This window comes from Alexandromys fortis, unplaced genomic scaffold (assembly GCF_014885135.2).
Source record: "Alexandromys fortis isolate MF-2015 unplaced genomic scaffold, M_Fortis_MF-2015_v1.1 scaffold_281, whole genome shotgun sequence".
Classification (NCBI taxonomy): domain Eukaryota; kingdom Metazoa; phylum Chordata; class Mammalia; order Rodentia; family Cricetidae; genus Alexandromys; species Alexandromys fortis.
Window position 1 is genome coordinate 314,461 of NW_026068161.1, and position 15,037 is coordinate 329,497.

The following is a 15,037-nucleotide window of genomic DNA, read 5'->3' on the forward strand; positions in this document are numbered from 1 at the left end:
ATTAATCTCTTGTCCCTGTAAGACTGGAATTCTCTTTGCGGACATTGCTGATTCAGCAGTATGCAGTGCCCTGACCTCTGACCCCTGGATTCCTTGAAGCACTCTGAAAGAAGCTCTTGGCTTTATGTGTGTTGGGATGCATGAGGTGTGGCTGCTGCTTGTTTGTCGTCCATGTGTGTGGGTGCAGAGGGTAACCTTCAGGGATTGGGCCTTTCCTTTTCCCTTTGTTTAGACAGGGTTCATTTATGCTTTGGGATGTTCTCCTGCCTCAGGCTGCTGTCTCCCCACAGAGCCACGGTGAGATGGTAGACTCATGGACTGCTCCATCCAGCTTTGGGTGTGTCTTTGTGTGTGTGTGTGTGTGTGTGTGTGTGTGTATTCACATCAGGCTTGTGCTCCAAGTGTGCCTTTACACACTCAGCTATCTGCTCAGCCCAATTTTATTTGAATTTTGAGGAAAGAGTTGGCGATATTACCGGTGATCTCCTTTAATTTCTTTTTAAAACTGCAACTTAGGTTTTAAAGGAGCAGTGATTCCCAAGTACATTGCTAGGGTTAACCTTAATAAATCACTGGAATAGTCTTTGTATGAGCTTTAGTCCTTACAGAGCAAAAACTGCTGACCTTGGTCAGTCCTCGGTTGTAGAACTTGGTTCTGCTGGTAATGTATACTGATGTAAAAAGAAAAAAAAATCCAAAAGAGAACTTTGAAAGTCATCAAATTGGTCCTTATATTGTCAGACAAAAAGGATAAAGTATTTATTATTTTATTGAAGAGTTTTGTCACAAACTATTTCACCTCTATCTTCAGGAACAACCAATGGACCACCAAGCCTTTTTAGGGGCCAGAGGTGCAGAAGCAGAATAAACTCTTTGTCTCAATGGAGTCTTATTGATGGGCGTCTTAAGCTGTTGAGTTAGCCTTGGATTTTGGCAGTGCAACATGAAAATACAATAGGAGCTTGACTTGCGGAACACGCTAACCACGTGTTTCTGCTCTGATTATCACCCACCTTGGTGTTTTAATAGTAGCAGAAGGCACACAATTGCTTTCTTGTCTTTCGTTTTCAAGGGTGTGCAGCTGTGTGTTGTTGGCTTGCCGTACCGTCGTCATTGCGGTGGAGAGTCGTGGGAAGCCATCAGGAAAACTTCTCTAAGAGGTGTGAGGATGGGCCATCTTTCTGGGGTTTAAAAATAAGCCAGGGCAACAGTGTGACATTTTGAAGATCTACACGCTGGAAGCAACCAAGGCTAGTGCCAGCTGGAGGGGAAAATGAGAAAATCATTGTACTCTAAATTAGGCAGCAGGGAAGAAGCAACCGAAAAAGCCCAAGGAAGGAAGATGTTTACAACCAGAATGGATAAAGGGGCCAACGGAAGCGATACTAAAAATGAGTTGGTGGGTGAAAATATGGTGCTTGGGTTTTTCAAATAACCTTGTTTCTCACAGTGTTAAACGATGGCGCAGGGGATAAAACCACATTAGCAGGCAATGGTCTTTAACTCTGCGCTAGCACCCATCAGTGAGAGGCGCCAAGTGACTTAAGCAATTAGGAACTTTGCACAGGTTGTTAGGAATCAGATGCCTTTACAGGTGGCCTGCATGAATCACTTTTTTTTTTTGGCTCGCCAAACTACTTCTGCTGGAACAGGTGCTGCTGTAGGACCCAGCCTGGGGACAGACGAGGCTGCTGTGGAGAATCTCATGAGAACTGAGCCTGCACTAGCGCAATTACAAGAATCCTCTTTCCCCATCCTTCCCTGGCAGGGTCCAGCGCCCAGCGTAGGCATCAACTTTATTTACCACTGTAATCATGGCCGACTCCCCCCTGGGTTCCGGGCCTGGCAGAGGACTCTCCAGTCCCAGCTGCTTTCTCTCTTGTCTTTGTGGTTGCCATCACTGTCAATGCCTCTTTGCCCATGCTTTTGAAGAAGGTCAGTGTACAATGAGAAATAACATGGTTAGGTTTAGGGTTCAAGCTGGCTTACTGCACCTGCCTCAGCATCTGGATCTACCAGAACAAAGTTGGGGTGGGGTTAAAGAACTTTAAGGTTGGTGAATCCTCAATATAGACCATTCAAATTCTTCTTTGTATGCTGCTGAATGTTGATGGTTCGAGGCTCCACTTCCTTAGGAGCTGGAGTGCCACCATCTCTCTCTCTCTCTCCTGGGCTCAGTCTAAGAGGGATGTGTGCAGTGTATACTTAATAAGGAAGCTGGCAATGATTTCAGCCCCTGCTCGTGGACTAGCCTTTGTGCCAAGGACAGCATCTGTTTTTATCTTGTTTAATAAGCATAGTGATTTATAGGACCTGTTTGCAGAGCTTTCTGACCCTGGTGGTTCGTCTTAGCCCTGCCATTGCCAGCCACACACTTCAAGTTTATTAGGTTTATCAAAAATAAATAAATAAATCTAACGATAATACTTGGCTTAAATTTTGAGGCGACTACATTGAAGGGTCTGTATCTGCTTTAGTCTGTTGTGATAAACCAACCCAACAAAAAAGCAATTGCGGGGAGAACGGGCTTACTTTAGCTTGCGATTCCAGGTTGTCCATTGTAGCAGGGAAGTCAAGGCAGCAAGAATTTATGGCAGCTAATCGCAGCGTAGCCATACTGAAGAGCAGAGACACGTGGATGCGATCCTGCGAGCCTCTTCCACTCTCGTACAGTCTGGGGCCCAAATCCAGGCAATGATGCTGCCCACAGGGCGCTGGGTCTTTTTACATCAGTTAACGGAATCAAGACCATCCACCAGTGCCGTCCCCACAGGTTCCAACCGGATCTACATAATCCCTCTTTGGACTCCTTTCCAGGGTGATGCTAGGTTGTGCAAATTTACAATTAAAACTAGCCACCTCAGCAGAGAGCCTGGAGGGGTGCATGTGTGTGTGTGTATGTGTGTGTGTGTGTGTGTGTGTGTATGTCTGTGTGTTCCATGGGTGTTGGAGATCAAAGTTGGGTGTCCTCCCCTCTTGTTTTCTGTCTCAGTTTTAAAGATGGGATTTCTCACTGAACCCCGAGTTTAGTAATTTGGCTAGGCTGAGTGACCAGCAAGTCCCAGAGCTCCATCTGTTTCTGAACAAGCCCGGTCTCTACTCAGGTTACAAACATTCGATGCATGCTGTCATGGTGCTCTTACATGGGTGCTAGGGACGAGGCTCAGGTCCTCACGAGTGTGCTGCAAGTCCTTTCCTGACTGGGCCATCTCCCCAGGCCCTGGTTTTGAAGCCTTTCTGATGGAGGAACTCTCTTCTACTTCTGTGGACTTTCTTCTACCATACTTTTAGCTCTACAGAATCTTACTGCCAGTTTGGACCTGTACCTTTCTTGCGCCTCTTCTGCCTTTCACCTTTACATCTTAAATGCTCTGTTGACAGTCTCCTCTGTTGACTGATAAGCTAGTTCCCCCAATACGGGAATAAAGAGTAGGGGGTATAAAATCAACAAAACCTGCCCCTCTCCAATCCCTGGATGTGCCCAGCACACAGTGCCAGGTACAGTTCAACTGACCTGTCCTAATATCCCTGTGCAGTGGGGACAAATGCTTTTCCCATTTCAGAGAGAAAGAGAGGAAGTATCTGAGAAGGGATAAAACTGGCCGCTGATCTCTCAGCCAGCAAGTAGGAGCTTTTGGGAATCACATACCCCGACTGGGACGAGGAAACTAAGTATGAACAAATAGACTCAGTATTATAACCACAAGTTATAAGAGAAGAATATTTAGAGTTCTAAGGCAGTCTTCAATGAAGACTTGCCTCCCAGGAACTGTGTCCACCTGAATAAAAACCTTCAATTGTGTCTAACCTATAGAAGTTAGTTGGGAGACCGGACAGATCACTATGTATCTGTCTAATTTTTTTTTTTTTTTTTATCTTTTGAAGATGTGAGGGAGGGTAGAAATGATCCAAAGACTTTCCTTTGATCTAGAAACAACTAATTCTCCCTGCTGTGGCTGGATTAGCTACTATCTCTTCATCACCACACCTGGCCAGGAAGTGGGACTCTCCCAGGGACCTCTCTTGTTCTGGTCACTGGCCCAGCTGTTGCGGTCTTGCTGATGACAGGAGACATTTCCGATCACGTTCGGTTGTCCCTCGGCTCTCCTCACAGCCCATAGCTATATCTGAGGGAAACTGGTGTCTCATTTGCACTTCAGAGAGAGACAAGGGGCACTGGGAACTCATACGTGTTATGATTTTAGAGGCAGCTTCTGAAGTGGACCCTACCGGGTGACTGTAACATATCCTGCTGTGTAGCTGATATTTGAAAACCACCTTAAAATGGGACTTTTGCTGGAGCCAGACTTTCTCCCAACACACTGCAATACAATAATTCTAAAACAAAGTATCTTTGGGTCCTCTGATGGGATGACCACTCACCCCCAAGAAAGAAAGCCTTGTAAATGCTTCTTTATTTTGCTGACCTTAGAGCTTATGCGTTCCAGTCATGACACAGGGAGTCGGGTGTTTTAGTTTTTTTATACTTACTATTTAGTCTTCTTAATACAGTAACCTTCCCCCTTGCATTTTGCTTTCACAGTTTTTATTATTACCACCTGCTGAGTCAAGTAGTGGACTGTGATGACATACTGTCTTCCTGTGTAAGTTCTTCTTTTTCTAATGATGTGATTTTGCTTTGTGTTCTTGGGAACCTCTCACCTCATTCCTCCTGAAGTCTGAGGCAGTACCGGCTGCTGAAAGTTGTGCTGAACTGCCAACTGCCTTCGTGCCTCCCTCAGCTCATCCCTTTGCTGGTCTTGAAGGCTGCAGAGACAGCGCCCCACTGCATTCCAGACACTCAAGACATAAGGCTTGGCAGGCACTCCCGATCTTAATTATAACAATTATATTTGCAATGCTTGTTGTAAAGTACTTCACTGTAAATTCTGAAATCTTCTCCCTGGATTGGGTTCAACTGATTAATATTTCTTCTCATAATGAATACTTTTTTCTACTTATTAGTACACTTAGAATATTTAATTCTGCTAGACAGCATACATTTCACATTGTTATCTGCCAGACTTTCTCCCACTCCTCTCCTTCTCTTTCTCTGTATGATTCTATGGAAATAATTGAATTATTCCCCAAGATACAGTAGCATTGGTTAGAAGCCATTTGATCATTTTATTTCTTGTATTTAAGGTTTGTTAGATGAGACAAAAATGGCACCAAGTCTAGGGAGAATTATTCCAAACTACTGAGGACCCTTCTGTGTACTCTTTCTAATGTCTTATGAGCAATGAAGTTTTCCGGCATGGTTGTTGAGGAAGGTATTTATGTTATAGTCCTCTGTGAACACTGGTATTAATCCATTTGGATGACCCTATGCCTATGGGCAATTTTGTTACCTGTATCTACTGATAAGTCTTCTGGTAAAATACCAAAAAGGAAGTTCTGAAAATATAGTCTCTTTCTACATATTTTCCTCTCTCTATATTGTCCATTGATCTCCAGCATAGGTCTCATCATGTTGTCAATTCTATCAACTCTACCAGGATCCTCCCACATGTGAAAAAGCTTGGAAATGACTCAAGGTGTGATTTGAGTCTGTTGTAAGGACGGCCATGCCTACTTCTGCATTCCAGAGAACAATGACTTTCGTTGCTTGGTGTTTAATATCATACATTTTGTTTGGTTTGTTTTTGTTCTGCTTTCTTTTCCAGCTGGGAGGATACATAAAGGTATGGTTGAAATGCCTCTTCCATTATCCTTCAGGAACAATGTTTGGATGGATCAATGAATTCATGGGCCACAAAATGCAATCTTACTGGATAGAATGGAATAGTAAACTGGACCCTTACCTTTTGTAAGAGGGACTCTTTCTTGCCCGTAACAGAGGAGAGGAAGAAAGCCCAACACATCTTTGTTTTGAAATTGAGGTCAATCATTGACTTTCCCCTCATAATAATAAAAAGATAGAATAATCGTTATGATGCTACAGGCTCAGTTTAGGAGGAACTGGGAATTCCTTTGTACAGAAATCCCTAGATTGATGTTTACTCAGAGAATAACAGTAATAGAGAATACCTCAAGTCAGGCAGACATCCAGTTATTTTGAGAACAGCTCTATAAACTCCTTCAAATAACAAACTAAACATGTTTGAGAAGAATATATGAAAATGTGTGTATTCATAATTTCTGTGTATTTATTTTAGGAACACTTAGTATAATCAAGAGTAATTGCATGCATTGACACATCCACTCATGAGAAACAGAAGGAAATACAGGCATTCACATCTGTAATGAGGAGTTAGTGCTGGAAAAGTCTACTTTCTGATATTGTCTTAAAGGATGTGGACCTTATATTAATTATAATATTAATACAAGTATATTAATCCTGTGTGCATTCATTTTATACTTTTACCTGAGATAGAGTAGTTCCTAAAAATCCTCCCACGGGCCAAAGCAGGTTACAAGGAACATAAGGGAGCCTGCAAGGAGCTGAGTCTGGTAAAGAAGCAAGCAAGAAGAGCCAGAAAACATTGACACAATATGCCATCCATAGCACTGGGGAGAGATCTGCAAGAGGCTGAGCTGTCCTAGACCTGGAAGAGTTCAGAGTAGGAGTGATCTACACAGGAGATTGTCAGTACTGGAAAAATAACAGAAAAGGAGCCAAGATGAGATTTATTCATTCATCTGGAACCTAAGGTCCAAAAGGAAGCAAGAGGGTGCTTAAAATTTCTTCCTTAGGTTTTAGGGGGTTGTAGATGAACCTTATAGAGCATCAGAGTCTGTGCCCTAACACATGAATTGCCATTAATATTTCTTATCATTGAGGAAACATCACTATTATTTCAGGGTGTATCCGTAACCTTCAGATGAAGTCAAGCTTCTGTTACACAAACACCTCATTGTCCCTTCCCCTCTTATCTTGACAACCACCAATCTGCTTTTCTATTTCTCAGCAATATCAAATCTGGATATTTCATATAAGTGGAAGTATAAGTTTTGTTTCAGGCTTTTTTCTATTAGCATAATATTATTAAATTTCATTCATGTTACATCAAACCTTCATTTATTTTTGAGCTTTGCACAGATGTATCACATTTTATTTCTCCACTCATCATGGAATTTGCGTTGTTTTCACTTTTTGCCTGTTGTGTGTAGTGTTTCTATGATAAGTCACTGCATACAAGTTTTTATTTAAACACCTGATTTCAGTTTTTGGAGTACAACCAATAGTGTACTTACTGATTCATGTGGTAATTTTACTTTCAACTTATAAAGGAACTGTCAAACAGCATCCTACTTCAGTTACGCCACTTTACTGAACTTACATTTAATGAGAAAGTATTTATTTCAAGGATGCTGTGTGCCTCGGTAATTTATTTTACCACCAACTTCCAAGGATTGCTCTGAGGATTAATAACCTTTGTGAAACTATTAAGGCTTTTCTCCAAGCAACTCTCATATAAATTAAAGATACTATGTGCTCCAGCAATTCTAGCGTAGTTTGCAAGAAGTTTGATAGTTCAATAAATTTGCACAAAATTTAATTTGGAAAGGTATGGACTTTTATAGTCTGAGAAGACCTGAAGCTAAAAAGAGACAAATTGAGTTGAATTAGTTTGTGTTGATTTGATCTGTTTTTTCCTAATGAGATGTTGGAAGAGAGAGAGAGAGAGAGAAAAAAAAGCCTTTTATCTTTTTGAGATATAAGCACACTGATTCTAGTTGCTAGCACCATCGATTAATTTATCTTTATCCAGAACTTTCTAGTGAACTAAAACCAAAGATTGCTGCTTTGAAAACAGAAGCAAAAGAGCCCCGAAACAATGATATTTGGAGTATTTTTAACAGGCTTCCATAATAGTTTCTGTCAGATAGCAAAATGAAAAACAAATTTCAACTATGTCGTGGCTTTAGACCATATCTAAAAATCCCCTGGTAAAGGACAGACAGCTTTCATTACCTATGAAACACATTGAGCATTTCCAAGGTAACTCGGAAGGAATAGAGCACCCTTAGGTTCTGAATGCAAGGCTGCCTCAGAACAATCCATTTGGACATGAATTAATTCATTGTTTTCAGAGAAATACTAGGAACTCATGCAGCAGGCACAGGAACCAGAGGAAGATGTCAAGACCACTCTATTTTTCTCTGGAATTGATGGTTTCACAGTTGTCTGATACACTTATTGTCACTTTAGAACACACTCAAGCCCCACGTCACTGAGCTAGTATCTAGATACCCTAACCAAAACGAAAGTCAAATCAGAACAAAAAATAACTCACCCATGTATGAATGCCTTTTTACACAATTAAGCATTTTATTTTATTTTTTTAAATTGCTTTTATTGAGCTATATGTTTTTCTTCGCTCTCTTCTCTTTCTCTCTCCTCCCCTTCAACCCTCTCCCATAATGGCCATGCTCCCAATTTACTCAGGAGATCTTCTCTTTTTCTACTTCCCATGTAGATTAGATCCGTGTATGTTCCTCTTAGGGTCCTCTTTGCTGTCTAGGTTCTTTGGGATTGTAAATTGTAGGTTGGTTTTTCTTTGCTTTATGTCTAAAAGCCACTTATGGGTGAGTACAGATTATATTTGTTTTTCTGGGTCTGGGTTACCTCACTCCATATGACATTTTCTAGATCCATCCATTTGCCCACACTTTTCAAGATGCACAATGAAGCCTTTTTGTACCTACTGTGTCCTGCACATTTTACATGTGTTATTTTAGATCTCTGTGGCAATGGTTAGAAGTTATAGTTTATATTCACGTGAAATTGGGTGTCTGAAGGACAAGCATTGACAAAGCTGAACTTTTTAGAAAGTAGGAAAGAGAAGCCCAATATTCTTAGGATGACATCTGGTTCTTGTAAAATATTTACTCAATTATAGAAGAAAATTACCAGGGAAATAAGGGAAGAGGTAGCCGTTACTCAGGTACAAAGCAAGAGCAATAAAAAGGCTGTCAGTGGCACAAAGGCAATGGAGCTGAGTCCCAGACAGCACTTCATTGCTAATCTGCTAGCCTGCAAAGGTGCATCTAACTACCAGGAAGACAGGTTTGAATAAAATTAATCTCTGGCTCACTTAGTAAAGGGAGGTTCAGGACAATTTGCAGTAATCTGTTCTCATTCTCTAAACATATATAATATTTTTTGGCTACACAGCTCAGTTGCTTGTTTTAAACTTTGAAAAGTAATAAAAAACTACTGTATCTTATTGTCAGAAAAGTAATAGGGGGAACTCTATAAACAAACACGCCAATATCACGTCTCAAATCACAGTCCCGTAGTTGAAGGAATGGACTTTTAGAGATGCAGAGCCAAGTGAATTTTTAAGAATTGCCCATCTTAAATACCAACATAAATTTAGAGACACAGACACAATTCACAAAACCTAATTTAGCTGGTATGAAAAAGAACGTAGTGGAGAGGAGATAACGGCAGTTAGAAACAGCACAGAACAGCCAACTATCTTTTCCATATGCATTGTAAATTGCCTGGGGAGTTAATTTCAGCCAAGCTAGTATGCAGCTACTCCTTGATGCAAATTGCCCAAACACGTATTTCATTCCATGCTTCTATGGAGACTGTCCACTCTGGAAAGCAATTAACTAACGACAATGGGATGCTTTCTCATTTCTGTGCTGGTCAATCCGAATTTGACCTCTGTAACTTGACCTTCAGCCTGAACATGAGGTTTAAATCTTCAAAATGTCATACTCTTTTAGAATTTAGAGAGGTAACAAGCCTGTGCTTGAATAAACCAGGGATACTGGTGACCCAGGCTGACGTTTCCTTATGGTAGTCCACCACGGCTGTAAAGTGTGGCTTACAAGTTTCAGTTGGAAGAGCTGGCGCTCCTTAACTATCAACAGCTGCTAAGAGTAAAGGAGAAGCTGCTGTGATCTATCCAGCTTTTAGGGCACTGCTAACTGTGTTAGCTGGGTTGGTTGGAGATTACAGAAAAAATTTCAAGTCAGATGTCACAAATTTTGTATAGGGCATTTATGCCTCCTGGGGCTCTTGCTACTTCTGAGAAACACAAAATGCCCTTTCTGTCTGTCTTCTATCTCTCTGACTGTTTCTTTCTTTCTCTCTCCTTCCCTCCTTCCCTCTTTTATTGTAAACAGTGAGGAGGAAGTAACAGACTTTGAGGCTTCAAGAATTTGTTTCAACTCACGTTGCCACACCGGCACTCAGAAGATGACAAGTATAGTCATCAGCTGTAGCAACAAATAGCATCCAGGTTTTAGCAGAAGACTGTTGAACCGTTTATTACCCCTGTTACTCGCTGACAGATTTGGACCAGATGAAGTTGCCTCTACATGGTGTGGTGGTTTGAATAGGTTTGGGCCCCATAGACTCATGTGCTTGAATGCTTGGCCTACAGGGAGTGGCACTGTTAAGAGACTCGACCTTATTGGAGTAGGTATGGCCTTGGTGAAGGAAGTGTGTCCCTGTGGAGGCAGGCTCTGAGGTCTCATATATACTTAAGCTACACTCGGTGTGACACACAGTTTACTTCCTGTTGACTGTGGATTGAGATGCAGAACTCTCTGCTTCCTCTCTGCTTCCTCTCTAGCACCAAGTCTGCCTGCATGCTGCCATGACAACAACAACGGACTAACAACCTCTGAAACAGTAAGCCAGCCCCAATGAAATGGTATAAGAGTTGCTAAGGACATGCTATTTTTTTTTTTTACAGCAATAGAAACCCTAACTAAGACATATGGGAACTGTTTTTGTTTTTGTTTTTCGAGACAGGGTTTCTCTATAGCTTTGGAGGCTGTCCTGGAACTAGCTCTTGTAGACTAGGTTGGCTTTGAACTCACAGAGATCCACCTGCCTCTGCCTCCAGGGGGGGGGGAGAGTGTGTGTGTGTGTGTGTGTGTGTGTGTGTGTGTGTGAGAGAGAGAGAGAGAGAGAGAGAGAGAGAGAAACTGTAGAAAGCAGGAAGGACTCTATATATCTTCAGGGTCTTAGCAGACTAGTATTTCTTGGTTATTTCACACAGCCAACCATGTCAATAACAGAGATGTATTAGTGAAGGCAGTGGAAGTTTCACGTGTGAAAGATCAAATCCCAAATGGTTCTCTTCTCTGTGCTTATTTCTTTACACGTAAGCATTTTCTACTATTTTAGTACTCAGTTTTAAGGACTAGTAAAGCAGTCAATTTCCCAAATAACTCTTATCTGTGTTAATACAAACACTCAGAGTTATAATGGAGATTTCTCATAAATTGAATTCTGCATATTTTACTTCCTCTGAGTCACAGATTTCGCTTCAAAATTTAGGGTTAATTTCCTTTGCACTGTACCTTAGAAATTTATTAGGTAAGAAAAAGTAGCCATAAACCAACCAAGATACGCACATGTTTAAGAGTACTGTAAGTTTTCCTGTCATAAGGAAGCAACCTAGTGAAGAATCAACTCAGTTCCAGCATTGCTCATTTCAAATACTGCAGAAGCATAGCCAGTGGTGAAAGAACTTGTTACCTGTGCTCAAGTCTGCCTACTTCCTCACAAATCATGTCCAGCTATTTGGCTGTACCTCATTTCTACTCATCAGACATAGTTATTATTACATTATTATTCTCAGGTGTTTGGAGAACAATTTATAAAGCTCTTGGGAAGATTGTTTGAATATCTGCATTGAACCAAATATCCGGTAGTGGATTTCTGTGGACCCTTCTGCTAAAATAAGTGAGGTAGGACTGTGTTTTCTTGTTGCATTCAAGGAGAGGAAGGGGGTCAACAGACATGCGACTCAACTGTCGAGGAACAAAATGCCTTCTGTGGAATAGTTGGGTGAAGACAAATGAGGCAGGAAGAGAAATGGAAAGGAAACAAACCTTTTGATCATCTCTCAACCAGGTTTCTGGTTAGGAGACCTGATCTCATGAGAAAGGAAAGCTTTAAGCTTCCATATTGTTTGAGTTTTGATTATTATACCGGTATGGAATTATGTTTTACTTAATTGAGAGTCATTTGAGGATCTACAATAAGTAGTAGACATGTTACTATCCTAGAGACTAAAACAACCAAATACAGTATAAGATCTCCCCCTGCGTTCAGACAAGAACTCTTTTATAGAGCTGGTCTACAGGGCCTGGTGGGTGGTCCATGAAGCTTTCTTTGTGTTTTGCTTGTGGAAACCCTACCAGATCTTTTCAATTCTTGCTGCACACGTTTTCCTTATTAGTAATAATCTCTCTGGTGTTTAGTTGGGCATGCGAATTTCCACCACTGGGCACATTGCACCCCTTAGTCACCCACATTCTGAATGTTTCTGTTCTCCTGGATCCATGTCTTGAAACCTAACTCCCAACGTGATAGTACAAAGTAGGGTTTTGGGGTGGTGATGATATCACGAATGGATTGTGGCATTACAAAAGAAGTTCTCCTGTCAAGGGAAGACAAGGGGAAGGCGCCATCTGTGAGCTAGAGAGTTGACAATCAACTGACACCATTTTCTGGCACCTTGGTTTTGGAATTCCCAGATTTAAGAACTACAAGAAATAAATTTGTTTTGCTTCTAGACACTTGGCTTATATGAGTCTACTGTGGTGGCTCAAACAGATTTGTGGAAAGTTTCCCATGAGTGAAGTTAATTATAGCCAGAAGAGATGGAGAAGCTAATATCTAATTGCTAAGTATATATGTATATTTTAAAATAAGCTGTCTAATGGAGCAACTAGGGCTACAAGTTGAGAATATCAAGGCTACACCACCAGTTTTCAATTGTTTAAAATAGTCTGCAAAGAATAAATTATATTAATTTAGACATTATATTTTAGAATCTTTATTGCAATATCTAATTTAGAAATCACTACTTGAAACTATGCTGCTAATGTCATGTAATCTAAAATATGTGGCCTGTCTTAATCATCAGTTTGAATCCAACCAGGAAACGTATTAAGGGTAGAAGGCTGGAAAGCTTAGGACTATTTCGCCAAGTCTTGCTAACGCAATAGGTAAGAGTGTCACCTATAATGACTGGCGTGGGCAGGACACTTAGCTAGTAAAGAAGTTAGAATACAGGTAGACTGTCACGTGTGTTGGCTATTTCTTGCTACATTGAGCAAGATTTCAGGGGAAAGAACTGAAATCAAATGAGAATTGGCCAATTTGAAGCAGAGAGGGAAGAAAATAGAACTGTAAAGAGAGGCCGTGTCTTTACCTTTGATCCGTTGCTTAGGCCGAAGGGCTACGGACTCAAGGCTGGAAAAAGCAACTCTCTCTGTTCCTGAAACAGCAGGAGTTAAATAAGACTCATTCATAGTGTCCCTCAAAAATGCCTCATGAAGACTCTCCACCTAGTGGGAGGTGACCTTTAGACAGCAAGCACATGAAAGTTACGTTCTTTTGACTCAAGTTTCAGATAGTGCTTGTTAAAATAAGAGAGGAGAATGAGCCATGATAGATGCCATTAAAGAAAAGGAGATCCATCAGGCTGGGGCAACTGTCTAAAAGAGATGTAGAGTATGCTTGCTTTTGGGAACCGCGCTGGTGAATAATTCCTACCAAAGTTAGTTGGTTGTTCAGGAAAATGCCTTGATTTTTAGTGTCTTCTGACTTCCACGTTATAAATATAAATCCCAGGCCAGTTTCGGGTTACTGCCATGAGTTACATGGCTTTGGAAACCAAACCAACAAGCACATTACTCGCATAAGCTCACAAACAGATCAAGAGTACCGCCGTGATGAATTAACTTCAAGAAACAGACAATCCACTGAATTTTGGAAATGCATTTCCCAAGAAATGGCAAGCCAACATGAAAGAGACTTGGGTGTTTTCTCACCCTGATAGCATCCATCAGACTTTTTTTTATATACACAAGAGCAGGAAATGAGTTGTTTAGCGGCTCCTACTCTCTGCCTTTGGATGAAGCCACAGGACAAGGAAGATGCTGTCGGAGAGCAAATCCATGGTCCAAGGGGGGAAATCTTTAGGAGAATTGTTCACAGAGATGGGGTCTATACTCCCCGATAAAGCAAAACATCCTCACATAAGCCTCGTTTAACAGGATGCTATTGCTGGTATTTCCCAGCAAGGATTTATTGTTTCTATTCTTTTGTTTATTAAAGGAAAGTTTTTAATTGTAGATAGGTTGTTCCTACTCCACCATTTTCTGCTGTGTGTGTGTTGAGGGGGTGGGATGGGATGGAGGTTGGTGTGGCTAGAAAGGAGGAAGATTCAAATTAAACGTTGATCAGGAGCTAGCCTTCAACGAAATCTATTGAGTACCACGAACCGTTCATGGAAGTAGAGCTGGGTGTAGTAACTGGATGGATGACACTTGTGGTTATCATCTCAAAGTAGCAGACAAAGGAGTGAGCAGCAAAGCACATCATAGGAACCAACAGTTAGTCCTCAGCACCACTTCTCTTTGTTTTCATTTAGACGTAGGATAATCTGGTGTTTATTAATAGTTGAACATATGCACTCTCAAGTCATAGGCAACCTTTCCATCTTCTCTTAGGGATAATGTGACTTAAGATCTGTGTAGCACCCTGGCAATCTATGGGTATTGCACTAAGTCGTTAGGAGTTATTTTAATACTATTTCCAAATACTACTTCCATTTGGGAGGGTAACAAACAGTATTACATTATCCCACGGGTTCTTGGGTCTGTTAACAGTGCTATGTATGGATTTCATTTCATGGAGTGGGCTTTAGACCCAATTAGAGATGGCTGACAACCACCATTAATAACCACAAGTCCCTACACTTCCCTGATGAACCATTGGTTGATGGATTATAAGGGTGGTCAGTCATTGTCTTCAGCTGTACGCCGACCAGAGCACACATCATTCTCCAATGGATAATACCAAACCCACCACCACACAGACGGCCCTCATTAAAATCAAGAGGTCACAAAACAAGACAAAAAGACATGAATGTGGGAAAAGGATTTGTAAGAATGAAGGCAAGGAGGCAGTGGTGGGAATTAGGTAGGAGAGGGCTGTGGGTGGAAATAATCAGAATGTACACATATCAAATTGTCAAAGAACAAATTTAATTAATAAAAAATGATGTTATCAGCATTTTGGTGAGGACTAATTGCATTGAGTCTGTAG